This window comes from Lynx canadensis, chromosome B2, assembly GCF_007474595.2.
Source record: "Lynx canadensis isolate LIC74 chromosome B2, mLynCan4.pri.v2, whole genome shotgun sequence".
Lineage (NCBI taxonomy): Eukaryota > Metazoa > Chordata > Mammalia > Carnivora > Felidae > Lynx > Lynx canadensis.
The window spans coordinates 52,113,234-52,131,590 of record NC_044307.1 but is presented as its reverse complement, the minus strand read 5'-3'; positions in this window follow the sequence as shown (position 1 = coordinate 52,131,590).

Here is an 18,357-nt window from a genome sequence, read left to right as displayed (position 1 = left end):
ATTAGCATATGGCAATAGTATTTACTGCCTCATCACTGGTTTTAAATTGTGAAATTTGAAGGAGCTTCAAGCCTGTAGAATCTCTACCAGCCTGCGGGGATCACCCTAACTTTACAACAGAGCACACTCAATGCTTAAAGCCCTTTCATTTACAAATCCATGGCCTCACTTCTGAACTCCTAACTCAGTAGTTTGCATGTTGGTTGCAGATTACAGTCACCTGGAAAGTAAAAATTATAAAGAATAAAAGCAAGCCAGTCTGAAGGTCTTATCCTGAGAAATTATGATGGGAGATAGGGTCTGAAAAACAACTGCTGGAGCCATATGCCCAAACACTGTTCCATTTTTTTCAATCACTTTTCCTCATCTCTTGTCTATTAATTTCAATGGTACAGACACAGGGCTTTCAAGTATTTTATGATTTGTGATAGTCCTTTGGATTCATTCTTACTGAAAAATGAGTCATTTCATACACTTATGCAATACTTATCGATCTCTTTATCACTTTTAATTTATAAAAATTATATCTACTTTCCATCCCATCATGAATTTTCTTTTTGGCACTTATTTTGCATTATCTGCTATGATGGGGTTAATCATGATCATAAATTATCTCAAAACTAACACATGCAAGGCAGACTTCCTGTCTAGGATTCAAGAAATACAATGACTAACATGACCTAACATTACTACCTCCCCCATCTATTGGTGGTGGGTGCTTTTAATTGCAGCATAATTTTGTTCACATAATAAGAGCCCATAAATTGAAAATTTAAGTAGAAAAGTTCTTGTACCAGATACAAACAGGCACTCCATATATATTAGTTTCCTCTCTAAATTATTTTCTTGCTCTGCCCCTCCCTTTCCTATCATTCACTTTTGGATAATAAATGCACAAGGCAGATCTTGTCTAATCTCTGAATTCTAATCTCTGGTGAGCTATTAATATTCAGCAACTGTATTTCTTCCCTTTGTAGAATGGGAGAGAGTTTGCATTCATGAGCGAGGATCCTCAGGGTATTCACATCCCATTTACTCACAGAGACAGCGATAACGACCCATTCAAAAAGCATGATGTTTAATCAGAACAGAATGACGAAAATGACATGAAACATGGAGTGAGATAGATGTGTGTGGGTTGAGAAAGGGATGATGGTTCCAGACAAGGACAGGGCTCCTTTTTTTCCCCCCCATCAGAAAGAGGTAACTTTTGGTGCCTTATTCCAGGGTTGGATCTTTCCTCCACACCATGAGGCAGGAACCACTTCTGACTGGAAAAGCTGAGTCATTCTGAGCAGCTGCTCTAGCGAAGACCAGAAGAGGGAGAAGGAAAGTGTTTCCATGATCGCAAACAAAAGGGAAAATGGAAACTAACACATCTTTCTAAAATGTTTCAAAGCTCCAAGGATGGGAGGGAGGGAGGGAGGGAAGGAAGGGAGGAAGGGAGGAAGGGAGGAAGGGAGGAAGGGAGGGAGGGAGGGAGGGGAACACATCTCTTACGACAATACAGAGGGATATACATAACACATGTGAAATGACTTCATTTAAAACAGTGTGGTCAAGAAAAGAAAGTGTGGCATTTGGAATCAAAGAAAACCAAACCTGAGCTTCAGCTTTGGCCGTTATATTTTGTTCCATTCCTTTTACAGGTCACTTAATCTTTCTGTGACTCAATTTTTCAGTGAAATGATAATAAATATAATATAAAATACAACTATAAAAAACGTAGGTTATCTGTGTCAGGGACATCAACAGTTTAGTCCACATTTAGGGTGAACCAAGCAGAAACGACTTCGTTTCTTCCACTCTTGCAACATGGTGCAAATCTCATGCACGTACATTTTTTTTTTCAACGTTTATTTATTTTTGGGACAGAGAGAGACAGAGCATGAACGGGCGAGGGGCAGAGAGAGAGGGAGACACAGAATCGGAAACAGGCTCCAGGCTCTGAGCCATCAGCCCAGAGCCCGACGCGGGGCTCGAACTCACGGACCGCGAGATCGTGACCTGGCTGAAGTCGGACGCTTAACCGACTGCGCCACCCAGGCACCCCACATTTTTGCTTCTGAACTCAGAGTCATTTTAGCATCTAGTGACTAATGTTAAGCAGGAATGAAACGTACATATGAACAATAATAGGCAAGAGTTCAAGAACAGTGCAGGCTGAATTTATAGCAGATCTGGTCTTATATTTCTATCCCCCCAAAGCAAAAAAAAAACAACAAAAAGACAACAACAAAAAAAAAAAACCAAAAAACGGTAGCATTATAAAGCCTATTCCAATCATACAAAATTTACATTACCAAAAACCTCTCATAGCTTCTGTGTCTAAAATAGCAACATTCAGATGAATTTATAGTTGTCAACAGCAATGTATTGGTACTTATTTTACATTTGTGCAACCAAAGGATCCCTTTAGATAATTTTTCAAAACAACTTCTAATTGGACTTTGAGACATCACTTCAAGGAAGATAGAAACTGATTGCAGGTTTTTAATGATAATTGTTTGGCTTGCTTGCTCTGCTATGAAGTTGACTCTTCTACTTACATTCAAGCACGGCACCCTGATGCCTACGGTATGATGAAGTAGGAGAAAAAACAGCTGTATAATGTATGATGATATTGAGATTGGCTTATGTAATAAATGTAATTTTAAAAGTAAAGGATAAAGTTTTCTGGAATTCCATTGCTTTCTAAAAGGGACCAAAAAAGACCATGCAGAGGAAAATAATATGCTCAGATCATTTTAGATTGCAGTGTTTAAGAATCTCATCCCTCACATTACTTCATTAATTGGCTATTGTGCCTTTCAAAATCTGTTTCTCCAGCATAGATTTTGCTTCAAATGCCTTGTCCACACTTTAACTGCATATTGGACATGTCTACTTAAATATTTCTCAGTTATCTTGAATCCAACATTGTAATTTTTTAAGTTTATTTATTTTGAGAGAGACAGAGACAGTGCGAGTGGGGGAGGACCAAAGAGAGAGGGAGAGAGAGAGAATCCCAAGCAGGTTTCACCCTGCTAGCACAGAGTTCAATGCGGGGCTCAAACTCATGAAACCGTAAGATCATAACCTGAGCCCAAACCAAGAGTCAGACATTTATCTGACTGAGCTACCCAGTCGCCCCTTGGACTCAACATTTTAAAAACTCAATTTGCATTCTGCCTTTTCCACTCCCCTGTGTGTCCCCTGCCACACACACACACACACACACACACACACACACCATGAAACAGGTGAAGTGGGAGTTGCAGTATTTGTCAGGACAGACTAGCCTTATTCTGTGAGTACAAACAGCCTCCAAATCTCAGAAGCATACCACTGTAAAGTTTATCGCCAGCTCACACAAGATCCTTCTCTCTTGACTGGGCAACAATCCAAAGCAGCTGTCCTCCATGGAGTGATTCAGGGGTCTCAGCTGCGTTGATTATGTGGCTCAATCATCTCAACATATGGCCCTCCTGCTTCTCACCAAAGAGGAATTAAAAGACGAGAGAATGGCACAGGGGTTTCCATTGCCTCATCCCGGAAATAGCATACATCGCTTCCATCCATATTTCCTTAGCCAGAGATAGTTACATGGTCCCTCCTTATCGCGAGGCTGTGGCCAAATATAGATGTTGGCGTGTCAGAAAGAAGGAATAGGGCATGAACACCACATGGCATTGTCTTTAGCCAAATTTCCTAGTTTGGATTCCCAGGTCAGAAACTATGGTTTGATCTATCTTTCTCCATCACCCCCACATTCCATCAATCAATAAGTACATACCATTAATTCCACTTTCTCTTTAATTCTGCTTTCTCTGTATCTCCTGAATCAGTTCACTTTTCTTTATTCCCACCTCCACTTTATAAATCCAAACTCTCCTCAGGTCTCTCTCTGATGACTGCGACAACTTCCTTGCAGACCTCCCCATCTTCAGGATTCTCTCTCAAATCAATTCTCTACACAGCTGCCATAGTGATCTTTTTCAAATGCAAACATGATTGTATACACTTAAGCTCCTGCTTAAAACCTTTCCATAGTTCCCTGTTTCTTTAAAAAAAAAAGAAAAAAAAAAGAAAGAAAGTGCCCAAATCTGTAAACATGATTTCTAAGGCCCTGCATTACCTGGTCAGTGGCTTACTTCTCTAAATTCAGCTTTTGCAAACATGCCCGTTGTAGTGATGTGCCGCCCAGGCTCCCCCTTCAACTCTGAGGCACTTATTTCTCCAAATACTGAAATGTTGCCAACTGATAGCTCACAGCTGAAACCCTTTTCCAGAAATGCTTTCCACCAAAGGAAGTTGCCTCACCCAAAGTTAAGCCTTCATCTTTGTGGCAAACTTTATCCAAGGTCAATGGAGAATGCAAAAGCCCTCCCCTTGCTTCAATTTGTGACTAATTTAAAGAGCCATCCCAGTTCCAGTAGTCACTAAGGGACAGCCTGAGATTTCTGCCATAACTGCTCATGATTCAGCTTCTCCCACCTCTACCCACCCCTCCCCCAACTCCCTGACAGGTGTTGTGAATTAAAAGCATTGCTCCTTAACCTCCTATGCAGACATCTCTGTCCTAGAGTCTGTTTCCTGCAGAACTTAAAACATGCCTCAAACTCTGTGCGGCAACCATTTGCTATTCAGTACCAGGGCGTCTGGTGGCTCAGTCGTTCAAGCATTCAACTTTAGCTGAGATTATGATCTCAAGGTTTGTGAATTCGAGCCCTACATCAAGCTCTGTGTTGATGGCTCAGAGCCTGGAGCCTGCTTCATATTCTGTGTCTCCCTCTCTCTCTGCTCCTCCCCACTCATGCTCTCTCTCTGTGTGTCTCAAAAATAAATAAATATTGAAATGCAGCACCAAGAATATGTTCTTCCTTGTAGACCTTTGCTCATGTGGTGTCTGAGACCTGGAATGCCAATCCCACCTCCCTAATTTTCCCCAAATAATTCCTACTTATCCTTAAAGACTTGGCCATCACATCGTGTCAACAAAGAACGTTCCATCTACAAAGAAGTCCTCTTGTCAAGTCCATATTAGGGACTACATATGTATCTTCCCTCTGCAAAACCCTACTCTCAGATATAAAATGACATTTAGTTTTAGGCAACGTGATGGACCTACCATAAAAACCTGAGATCCCAGTTATTTGGCTCTGGCCTTGAAGCCCAGAATACATAGGTTGTTTGTTTGTTTGTTTTGTTCTGATGTGTCCCTTACAGCTCTCCAGGATCATTAGCACCTCCTATTAATCTGGGAACCTCTGAATCCCCTGAACTCTGCAGTGGAGCCTTGGGGAGATGGAGTTCTGCCTGGATTCCTTCTGCGGCCACCTCCACCCAATCACTTACAGACCATGTGGCAACAAGCTGAAGGCTAGGATTCTTCAGAATCTTCAGCTTCGCCCATGTTACATCTTTCCCTTTTCTTCTCTCACTGACCTCAGTGTCAGGGGCTGACTCACTACATCCTCCCAAACATGCTGAGACCTCTCTACCCCTGGCATAGAGAATCTACCTTTTCAATCCAATCTTTCGTTTACCTCTTGGTTCATAAGGAAAGCATAAAGTAATTTAGATAATGATTTCCTCTCTTATGATCTGTTACAGAGCTACTAACTTCCAAAAAGGGTCAAGAAAGTCAACTGTAAAATTTAAGACTAATCAGTGGCCTCTTTTCTAAGCAATACCCTCCTTTTTATTCCCCTGAGCAGGAAGCCTGGTAGCTCAGCTTGATGTGGGGGAAGGCTGCAGGAAACACACACACACACACACACACACACACACACACACACTTAGAAATAATATGAAAATGTGGGGGTTTAATATTTGCCAAGAATTACCCCCCCATCACATCTATTCATGTGTCTGCCACTCCAGAGTGTTTCCTGTCAGCTGTAAGTATTTTTATTTGTCTTTGCAAATTCAGTGACTAATATAGTGCACAGCACATGGCAGGTGGTCAAACATTATTTTTGAAAGACATTCAGAGTATCTCTACCTCCAAGTGCGGGTCTATCATGTATGATGCTTCTCTTGTCCCAAAGACCTCCATCTGTTTATCTTTTTAAACTCTTGCCTCTATTCTCTTTTAATTTCAGTAAAATTCATCCTCTGTGGACAACATCTCCTCCGTTTTCACCAGCCATCCACACATTTGAATATACAGTGTAACAAAAGTAGGCTAGATCTTTGTACATATGTAACACACTGTTAATTTTTAGCACTGGTTTACACTTGTGGCATATATTTTATGTACTTATTTTTGATATTTATTAATTATTTATTTTTCATCTTCTTCAACTATTGCACCAGAGTTTCCATTTGACTCTAAACTGCTAAAGATAGAAAATTAAATTTTCTTCTTTTGTATCATCTGTCTGTGGTATAAATTTTTTGAAGTTTATTTATTTTGAAAGAGAGCAAGGCAGAGGGAGCAGGGGAGGGGCAGAGAGAGAGGGATAGACAGAATACCAAACAGGCTTCCCACTGCCAGCATGGAGCCCAAAGTGGTGCTCAAACTCACGAATCATGAGTTCACAACCCAAGCTGGAATCAAGAGTGGGACACTTAACCAACTGAGCCACGCAGGTGCACTGGTATAATTTTTTTAAGTTTATTTATTTATTTTGAGAGAAATACAGAGAAGAGAGACAACACAAGCAGAGGAGGGACAGAGAGAGAGGGAGTCAGGAAATCCCAAGCAAGCTCCATGCTGATAGCATGGAGCCCGACGTGCAGCTCAATTTCATCAACTATGAGATCATGACCTAAGCCAAAATCAAGAGTTGGAGGCTTAACAGATGGAACCACCCAGGTGACCCTAATTTTTTTTTAAGTTTAAAATCTAATGCTAACCAGCACACAGAAATATATATGTATGGGGATTAGACTTCAGAATTATAAATAACTTCCAGACATTTATTCCAATTAGGTGCTGAGGTATGCAAGAATTCTTAACCCTGGCTGAGACTACATAGTTGTAATAATAAAATTAATAGCAAACATTGATTGAGTTATGACTTACTATAAGCCTGTCTACTATTTATTTATTTATCTATGTAGAGCACAAGTAAGCAGAAAAGGGGCAGGGAGAAAGGGAGAAAGAGAATACCAAGCAGGCTCTGTGCTGACAGATGTTTGATGCAGGGCTCAAGCTCACAAACCGGGAGATCATGACCTGAGCCGAAACCTAGAGTCAGAAGCTTAACCCACTAAGCCACCCAGGTGCCCTGAGCCACTCTACTTATTAAGAATACTACCTCACAGCATCTTAGAAGATTACTATTGTAGACGGTCCCATTTTACAGGTGAGTTGAAATAACGTGTCCAAAAGAACATAGTTGCTAAGTGTCAAAATCATAATTCAAACTAAGACAGGGTGGTCCAGAATTCATACTTTTTTTTTTTTAATTTTTTTTTAACGTTTATTTATTTTTGGGACAGAGAGAGACAGAGCATGAACGGGGGAGGGGCAGAGAGAGAGGGAGACACAGAATCAGAAACAGGCTCCAGGCTCTGAGCCATCAGCCCAGAGCCTGACGCGGGGCTCGAACTCACGGACCGCGAGATCATGACCTGGCTGAAGTCGGACGCTTAACCAACTGCGCCACCCAGGCGCCCCCAGAATTCATACTTTTACTGCACTACAACACCAGCTACTTTCTGCATATCTGAGTGACCTGTTATTACTATGAAACACTCTTTCTACTCTTTCTATCATGTTAGAAAACTAACATGATAGAAGGGTTATGGTTGTCACACACTATGGTTGCTTAAATGGATCCTAAGAATATAGTACTTGAGCTCCATTTAGAGTCTTCTGCTTTAAACCCAGGTGAATTCTTCTTAGGGCATGCTTTAACAGAACTTTCCACAAAGCATTCCAATTTACTCCTAACCTCAATCCTTAATAAGTCTAAGCTAAGCTAAAGTGCACTGGAAACCCTGATTCGAACATCACTAGAACCATACTTACTAGGAGTAAAGAATGATGCTGGAAACAATACACAATGAAATCTACAGAAAGGTACCCTTTGTCTCTAGGTGTGCAGTGGCCACCCAGACTAGCAGGCTGTGTTTTAATATCATATCAGTCAGTTTCACTTCTTTTAGTTACAAGTAACAGAATTCAACTTGAACTAGTTTAAGCAAAAATAAAGACATTCATCAGAAGGGTGCGTGGAGAGCTTATGAAGGCAGGGAGCCAGGTAGCCCTTTGGAAATCAATGGAACCGGTGGCTAGAAGGCTAGAAGCAATTCAGATGAACTATTTTCATCTCTATTTCTTTCCATGCATTGCCTTCTTTCGACTCTCACTGCAAATCACATTTTTGTTGTTTTATTTACCTACATCCACTGTGAGAAACAGCTCGGAAAACTTTTGAGATTGTCCGATATCTAGCCACCACATCTCTGGAGAAGTTGATTGATCTGGCCTGAGACTTGTACCCATCACAACCAATTAAATATGGACTGAGCTAGGTTCTTGAGTGGGGGTTTCATTTCTGTACAGTCAAATGGTGACCTGTGGACATCATCATAACACATGTATGCACACCACAGCTCCCACAATGACTGTGTAGTGAGTCAGTGTACAAGGGTTGGGGAATTCCTAGAAAGGAGGGTATGAGATAGTAAATTAATAGGTGTTCCGCTCAAACAGGGAAAAGGAAAGTACACCTATAATTCTCAAACATGCCTAGGTATGTTGTAGATATTGGAGGCGTAAAAGAAGAATGATATTCTAAAGCACAACTTCAAACACCATTTTCCTGAGCATGAATGAGCATTTACATAGGGTTCCTCTTCCTTCACTTGGGCTACTCTCTTAATGCAGAATTTGGCTGAGTATGAGTAAGGCCCAAATAAAAACAAAGGATAAAGACTTCTACTGGGGCTTGTTCTTAGTAATGTTATTAGTAATATAAAGAAAGGCACAGAAAACCAGTCTTAATCCTCAAACAACACTAAAAAGTATTCTGTAATATCTCCATTTAGTAGATGTGAAAACAGAGACTCAGACACACAGTAACTTCCCCAAAATCTAATAAGTAAAAAAAGAGAATTTAAATGCAGTCCAGACTTAGCCCAAACACTGTCCTTCTGGTTTGATTGTTTTGACCACAGAAATGCACTGTAGAATGTAAAAGGGGGAAAAAAAAAACTCAAGCTCTGAAGAATTTTGGGGAGAAAGTATAAAATACAAATATATAAAAATCATATGGGGGAAGAAAATATCAGCATCTGAGCAAAGAAGGAGAGGGGGAAAGCTCTGAGGTAATAAGGCTCATGAAGTAGAACTTCAAAAGCAAGAGTGACCGATGGGTAACTGTGTGTAGTGTTGGAACCTCTAAGACATACTTATTCAGAAATTCCATTAAACAGTGCCTAGGAAAATAATGTAATAACACAAGACTTGGATAGCTTGGTTAATGAATAGTTTCTAGTGAACTTTGAAGCTTTGACCACAGTTCCCTGAGCCTACTGGACAGGGTTAACAACTTCATACAATCATTTATGTTTAGCAAAATGTAGTTAGTACATATTAATCAGATAATCTCAGAGTATAAATTCCAGGAAGGTTCTGAGGTGTCACTTGATAAGGGAGGGGTGGAATACTCACTTCACAGACAAGGCAACTGAGGCCCAAGTCGAGCCAGTGAGTTGGCCACACTCACACCAAGAATCAGAGGTACAGTGTCCTAACTTCTACCCAGTCCACCAAGAAGACGTCTCTGTGAGAGGACGGAGCCAGGCTGTCAAATATTCGGAGACAAGCCCAAACCACAATCAGGGCTGAGCCTAAGGCAGGACAAGAGTGTCCCCAAATAGAGGGCAAGACTGTGCCAGCAGGGGTGGGGCCCCTGGACTTGTGAGCCTTCATGTGGCCTGAGGGGACTTCCCTCAAATTAGCCGCCTGAGTTTAAGCAAGCTATTAAAATACAACTCAGCCTCTAGATGTACTTAGACTTTATGAAATTGTCATGTTCAACTTTTGTTCAGTTCTGAGAATAGTCTAATGTTCTTATGCTGGTAAAAACAATTGAAACTTTCAATTTACCAAGGGCAATCTTTCTCAATACAAATTGTTGCCATGTACCCATCCAGACTCTCAAGTCCCTCCAGTGGTAAGAACTTGTTACAACAACCCTCACTTTTGAGACGTTTTTAATGTTTGTTTGTTTGTTTGTTTGTTTTGAGAGAGAGAGAACAAGTGTGGGAGAGATAGAGAGAGAGAGAGGGAGACAGAGAATCCCAAGAAGGTTCCATGCTGTCAGAACGAAGCCAGACACAGGGCTCGATCTTACATGACCTGAGCAGAAATCAAGAGTCAGATTCTTAACGAACTGAGCCACCCAGATGCCCTCTTCTGAACCTCTTAATAATACAATAAAACATGACTGTGTGAACTCCCTCACTCTGGCACTAATCCAGCCCTCTGGTTCCACATTGAACAAGTCTAGATATATAGGCACACCTCAGAGATACTGCAGATTCAATTCCAGACCACTGTTAATAAAGCAAATATCACAATAAAGTGAGTCAAATAAATTTTTTGGCTTCCTAGTGAATATAAAAGTTGTATTTATACTGTATCTATTAAGTATGCAATAGTGTTATGTCTGAAAAACAATGTTCATACCTTAATTTAAAAATACCTTATTGCTAAAAAACGCTAACCATAATCTGAGTTTTCAGCAAGTCATATATATTATATATATATATATAATATATATATATATATATTTTTTTTTTTTTTTTTTTTTTTTTTTTTTGCTGGTGGAGGGTCTTGCCTTGATTTTGATAGCTACTGACTGATCAGGGTTGTGGTTGCTGAAGACTATGATGGCTGCTGTAATTTATTAATATAAAATAACATTGAGTGGGGGTGCCTGGGTGGTTCAGTCGGTTAAGCATCCGACTCCTCTGATTTTGGCTCAGGTCATGATCTCATGGTTGGTGAGACTGAGACCCCCATCGGGCTCTGTGCTGAGTGTAGAGCCTGCTTGGGATTCTCTCTCCTCTCTCACTCTGCCCTTTGCCCACCAGCATTCTTCCTCTATCTCTCAAAATAAATAAAAAATAAGCATTTTATTTAAAAACAATAAACAAAATAATAGTGAAGTTTGCCACATCGATTAACACTATGTTTCAGGAATGATTTCTCTGTAGCATGTCATGTTTTTGATAGCATTGTCCCTACAGTGAAAATTATTTTAATATTGGAATCAACCCTGTCAAGCCCCGCCTACTGCTTTATCAACTAAGTTTAGGTACTATTCTAAATACTTAGCTCTCAACAATCTTCTTAGCACCTTCACCAGGAGTATATTCCGTCTCAAGATACCGCTTTCTTTGCTCACCCATAGAAAGCAACTTCTGTATCCACTCAAGTTTCATCAAGAGCTTGCAACAATTCAGGCACATCTTCAGGCTCCACTTCCAATCCTAGTTCTCTTGCTGTTTCTACCAAATCTGCACTTACTTCCTCCATAGAAGTCTTGAACCCCTCAAAGGCATCCATGATGGTTGGAATCCACTTTCTCCAAACTCCTGTTAGTTTTGATATTTTACCTCTGCCCATGAATCACAAATGTTCTTAATGACATCTAGAATGGTGAATCCTTTCCAAAAGTTTTTCAATTAATTTGCCCAGATACATAAGAGAAATCACTATCTATGGCAGCTACATCCTTACAAAATATATTTCTTAAATAATAAGACTTGAGGGGTGCCTGGGTGGCTCAGTCGGTTAAGTGTCCGACTTCGGCTCAGGTCATGATCTTGTGGTCCGTGAGTTCGAGCCCTGCATCAGGCTCTGTGCTGACAGCTCAGAGCCTGGAGCCTGTTTCAGATTCTGTGTCTCCCTCTCTCTCGGACCCTCCCCTGTTCATGCTCTGTCTCTTTCTGTCTCAAAAATAAATAAATGTTAAAAAAAAAATTAAAAAAAGACTTGAAAGGCAAAATTACTCCTTGATCCATGGGCTGCAGAATGCGGTGTTAGCAGACATGAAAATAGTGTTAATCTCATTGTACATTTTCATAACAGCTCTTGGATAACCAGGTATATAGTCAATGAGTGGTGATATTTTGAAAGAAATCTTTTTTTTTTCTTTCTGAGTATTAGTCTCAGTAGTATACTTTCAATATCAAGTAAACCATGTCATAAACACATGTGCTGTCGTTCAGGCTTTGTTGTTCCATTTATAGAGCACAGGAAAAGTAGATCTAGCAGAATTCTTTTTAAATTTTTTTTTTTCAACGTTTATTTATTTTTGGGACAGAGAGAGACAGAGCATGAACGGGGGAGGGGCAGAGAGAGGGAGACACAGAATCGGAAACAGGCTCCAGGCTCTGAGCCATCAGCCCAGAGCCCGACGCGGGGCTCGAACTCACGGACCGCGAGATCGTGACCTGGCTGAAGTCGGACACTTAGCCGACTGCGCCACCCAGGCGCCCCGATCTAGCAGAATTCTTAAGAGCCCTAGGATTTTTGCAAATGGTCAATGAGCACTGACTTCAACCTAAAGTCATCAGCTGCATTAGCTCCTAACAAGGGAGTCAGTCTGTCCTTGGAAGCTTTGAAGCCAGGCATTGACTTCTCCTCTCTAGCTATGTAAGTACTAGATGGAACCTTATTCCAAAATAAGGCTGTTTCATCTACATTGAAAATCTGCTGTTTACTGTAGCCACCACCATTAATTAGGTAGATCTTCTGAACAATTTGCTGCAACATCTACATCACTTGTTGCTTCACCTTGTACTTTGATGTTATGGAGATGGGTTCTTCCCTTACTCCTCATGAACCAACCTCTGATAGCTTTAAACTCTGCTTCTGCAGCTGCCTCATCTCTCTCAGCTTTTACAGAATTTAAGAGGGTTAGGGTCTTGCTCTGAACCTAGGCTTTGGCTTAAGGGAACATTGTGGCTGGATGATCTTCTATCCAGACCACAAACATGTTCTCTACATCTGCAATAAGGCTGCTTTGCTTTCTTATTATGAGTGTATTTGCTGAAGTAGCATTTTTATTTCCTTCAAGAACTTTTCCTTTACATTCATTCACAACTTGGCCAACTTTGGTGCAAGAGACCTAACTTTCAACATACCTTGATTTTTGACATGGCTTACTCTTCTAGCTTTGATTTAAAGTGAGAGATGTATGATTTTCCTTTCACCTGAACACTTAGAGGCCAGTGGAGCACTCAGAACACATATAACATTGATTTATTGAGTTTGCCATCTTATTTGGGTGTGGTTCATGGCACCCCAAAACAATTAAAAGTAACATCAAAGATCACTGATCATAGATAACCATAGTAAATATAAAAATAATGAAACCATTTGAAGTATTGTGAGAATTACCAAAATGCTACACAGAGACACAAAGTGAACAAATGCTGTTAGGAAAATGGTACAAGAGACTTGCTTGATGCAGGGTGGCCACAAGCCTACAATTTTTAAGAAACACAATACCTGGGGCGCCTGGGTGGCGCAGTCGGTTAAGCGTCCGACTTCAGCCAGGTCACGATCTCGCGGTCTGTGAGTTCGAGCCCCGCGTCGGGCTCTGGGCTGATGGCTCAGAGCCTGGAGCCTGTTTCCGATTCTGTGTCTCCCTCTCTCTCTGCCCCTCCCCCGTTCATGCTCTGTCTCTCTCTGTCCCAAAAATAAATAAAAAACGTTGAAAAAAAAAAAAAAAATTAAAAAAAAAAAAAAAAAAAAAAAAAAGTTTTAAAAAAAAAAAAAAAAAAAAAAAAAAGAAACACAATACCTGTGGAGCACAATAAAGCAAAAAACAATAAAATGAGGTAGGCCTGTACCCATCAACAGTTTTGTTTTTCACTTTTAGTATAGTATTCAATAAATTACATAAGATACTCAGCACTTTACTATAAAACACACAGTGTTAGGTGTTCTTTCCCAATTTTAGGCTAATGTAAGTGTTCAACGCACATTTAAGATAGACTAGGTTAAGCTTTGATGTCTTCTAGATCAGGTGTATTAAATACAATTTCGACGTAGGATGTTTTCAACTAACAAGGGAAGTTGTAACTTGTTTCCCTTTTTAAGAGCTAAAAAATCCTTACTAGAAGGCCCCAAGTAGACTTTTTCCTTAATCTCGTTGACCTGAATTAGGTCAATGTCCCTTCTTAAGAAATCAATGATGGTGGATTCCAATAACACCAAGAACTAGGACAAGTAAGTTTTAATTTTGGAAGCAAAAATATTGGGAAAGAATATTTCTTTTCTTTGGTAAAAAGGGGGGTTAGAAATTAGTAGGAAGGAAAGATGCAGTATAACACAAATGATGTTATTACAGGAAGGCTGTGGGGAAGCCTTCATCTAAATAAGAAATTGGAGTCAGCAAAAATCAGCATCTCAGCACCATGTAAGTGTCCAATCTTGCATGATTCTGTGAAAGAAATAACACATAAGGCAGCCAGAGTGGTCTGCTCACCAGATCACTCTCCTAGAACTAGGGTCTGCCACAGGACCATGAGGCACCCCAGAGTACCTGGTGGACCCAAGCATAAGATAGAGAGTCAAGATACACTGAATGGGGGAAAGAAAAAATAGGGATGAAGGGAATGAAGTTTCTTCTACAAATTTAGGAGGCCTGGTTTGAGTGGTATTGATGACTCTGACTCATTGCAGCAATGAAACAGGAGTTGAGACATTTTTTTTGAGGAAAGGACCCCAAAGCTCATTTTCCTACAGTGCAGAGCCCAAGTCATTAACCCCACTTTCCCAGGGATAAACGGAGTACTGGGGATCTGAGTTGGTTTAGACAAGAAGAGAGAATGACTCGTGAAGAAAAAGAAGAGTACGGAGGAAAGAACTGTCAAAGGGCTAACTTGAGACACTTCAGAGCATGGGCCATAACACATTTCATTTTGAATGTAAACTACCATTTAAACTACCATTGGCTTCCTGGAAATCTGAATGGAGATTCTGAAGCCAAATCTAAACTCCATAGCTCAAGACAATGATCTGGAAAGGATTCTTCCATGAGAACAAATGGGAGATGGTGGGGGGAGATTATATCAGAGGTTTACCATTCTGGCAGAAAAGAGTTATCTGAAAACTTTACACCTTGTATATCTTCAAAGACTTACATATACCATCACACTGGTGTTCACTGGTCTGTCCTAAAATATTTGAAAGGAAGTTTGGATTATTCTAGAGCCACCAGAATGAAAAAAAGAGTACTTACAATTCAGCTGCTAGTGATAAAGTATAGGAGTGTGTCTATTTGTGTGTGTGTGTATATGAGGAAAAGAAAGTGTGTGTGTGTGTGTGTGTGTGTGTGTGTGTGTGTGTGTGAACTGGGAAGTAATTTTGGAAGCACTTAGAGACTGGTGGAATATGACTGGATTAAAAATGAAAGTCTCACTTGACAGCCCATCTTCTTTTGTTCCCTTGGCCACTCAACTCCCATCCCTGAATCTGGTGAAGGTGCTAACAGGCCATGACACTGCCAGAGCCCCAGTCATGAGATGACTGACTAATCAGCTCTCATGCCCTGAGAGGTGGCTGGGAAGTGTTTGCCAGGAAAACCTTCACTGAGCTTGTGTCCGGCTGACCTCAAAGAGAAGTTCTCCTTGTAGGAAATATCTGAAACTCGTTTTCTTGGGTAGTTCAACAGAAGCTTATCAAGTGAACAGAGCACATTTTCTTAGTAAAGTTCTGGCTCTAAGAATAAATGGAAGTCGGATGCAAACTGAAAGGACCATTCAGTCAGCTGCAGGTTTCCATTTATATGTTTTATTAATTGTAGAGATAAAGCATTTACCAAGGAAATGGTCTGACATGTAATATTTTTAATAAGCCTAAAAAGATGTCTTATGAAACAAAAATGACTTTGGGTTGCAGAGCTGATAGGCAAACCTTAGCCTCACATATTCTTTTCCATTTAAATCCTCTAAAGTAGGTACAACTCTCGCGTCGCCAGTCAATAGAAACTGAAAAGTTTTCTGGGCATTTTTCCAGAAAGTCAAGTGCATTTTCACTCAACAGCACTTTTCACTGTTTCTCCCAATATTACTACCTATTTCTAAGATAGAGTGGACAGCATGGGTCACCTTCAACATAGCTTATTATTCATATGTAACTCCAGTTACATATTGCTGTACACAATTGAGACTCCCAAATGGTTCAGGTCTCATGAGCCCCTGCCCCTTTCCTGTGTGGTTGGTGCTGGGGACTGAATCCCCACAGCTGCATCAGAGACCAGAATATGACAAATTTTCTAGATTATAGGTCCACAGTGTTAAGGGATGAGCACCTGAGGGAAGTGTCAGCTTAGAACCCAGGATGCGATTCAGACCCAAATTGCTATTGGAAGGAAGCCTGACAATGAGAGAGAGTCTGGACATGTCAGTGACCAGTGGATTAAGAAGGTGGAAGGTTTAAGGGTAAAAAGGCCTGAAGAGCAAACTTGTCCATGGAAACCCTGTATCCACTTACTGCCTCCTTGGGCAGAGGTGCCCGAACAAACAACTCCAGAGAACACAAACACAGTAGTTTGTTTTTGTTTTTGTTTTTACTGTGAAGGTTCCAATTCACTTACATTTTGTAATATTTCACTTTATCTAACGGAAGAAGAAGGGGAAAAGCTATGGTAGACTTCTGGCTGAAATTTTGGATGCTACTTTCTTCATACTTATGGTATAAATTATTATTATTATTTTACCTCCGGGAGGGGCTCAGAGGAAAGAAACCGTATTTATTTAAGAAAAATCAATAAGTTATTTGGCTGGGTGGGGAGAAGATCTGTAAAAGAGATATTAAAATAGGTGCATAAAAATGAAGAAAAAAAATCTGAGCATGGAATGGGGCTAGGGGACAGAAAATAGAAGAAGGACCCCAAACTCCAGGTAGAAACTGAAGACACCAATTTGGTGTAAGTGTTTATTCCATTTCAGGAACAGGGAAGTCTAAAATCCAAAATTCAATAGTCTGCCATTTGATAACATGCTATATGTCCTTGTCTCCCCCATCCCTCAACATTAACCCACAAATCTCCAGTAAATGACCACTGCATACCTTGTCGGAGGGGACTTTTTGGCCAGACATTATCAAGTAAATAGATTGTGACCCACACTGAAGACACACTAAGAGCCTAGCAGCAAGATAAAGAGTAGAGCGTGAATATTCCATAGAAGCTGGGAATTTGCTCTAGAGGAGGTTATGAAAAATATATGTCCTTGAGAATTTATAGAAATCTTGGAGAGGGCATTGAATTTCTTTTTTCAAGTAGGTATGTGTTCAAGCCAGGCTTAACTAGAGGTGACATTCTATATATACTATTGAGATTGACTTTGCAAATGTGTTCTGAAATGGTAAATGAATCACACCAGGCTTTCTTGACTCTTCATGGAACAGTGTAGTGTAACAGCAGTTTTCAACATCAGAGTGGTGAAGCATCTGAGAAAAAGGAGTGAAAGACAGCTGGCACACCACTGAAATATATATAATCTCTAAATCCTCTTCTATCATGATGGAGTACTAAGTGAGGCAGAATTTCTTTAAAAACAAAATAAAATATATTAGTTCTCCATAATTTAAGAAACAAGTCACCATGAGGCAGATTTTGCTAACTGGGGAAGAACTGCTTGATCAAATATTCTGCCCATCAAGATGGGCTTAGAGAAGTGGAAGCTAAGTTCCCAAAGGGGGTTCATCTTACTTGAAGGAGACTGTGGGCAAAGGGAACCAAAGCACAATGTCAAGAAATGGGTATTCAGGTTTTTTACACAGAGGGTAAGTGCAGACTTGAGCTACCAATTGGAAACTATTTGCAACCCAAGCTGGTGGAGAGGTTCCCACCTGTTATGATCTCTATTCAGTAGTTCCTGGTGATGTGTCCTTAAAGAAGGCGGCATGTTTTCCAAAGGAGTATTCTCTGGCATGTAGCAGGGAAAAAAATGCAAAAACATGTATACAATGTAAAGAAATTTGGAGGAACAACCAAAAAAAGACCAAAAGTCAATCCAATCCTGCCACGTCCTATGTAGCTTTGAGATTTAATTTCACTCAGCTTCAGCTTACTTCTCATTGTTACTGAGGCAATACTGTTCACCTTGTATGATTCTGGTAATGCTTAAACTGAAATGAGGTAAAATATATAGATGAGTCTGTCTCTGATCTTGGGCCTAGATGTTAGTTCTTTCCTTTCTTAGTCCCAATTGGCATATCAAAGGATAATAAAGAACATAAACTGTTCCCTCTAATTATTCCAGGTTTCCATTGTGTATATTTGACTTAAGATCCATTCTGAATTATTAATATTTACAACCCAAACAATGGTGGGTCCTTTTTGCTTCTGCAAAATTCAGTACTACATTGACAGTTTTAGATCACTTATTAGT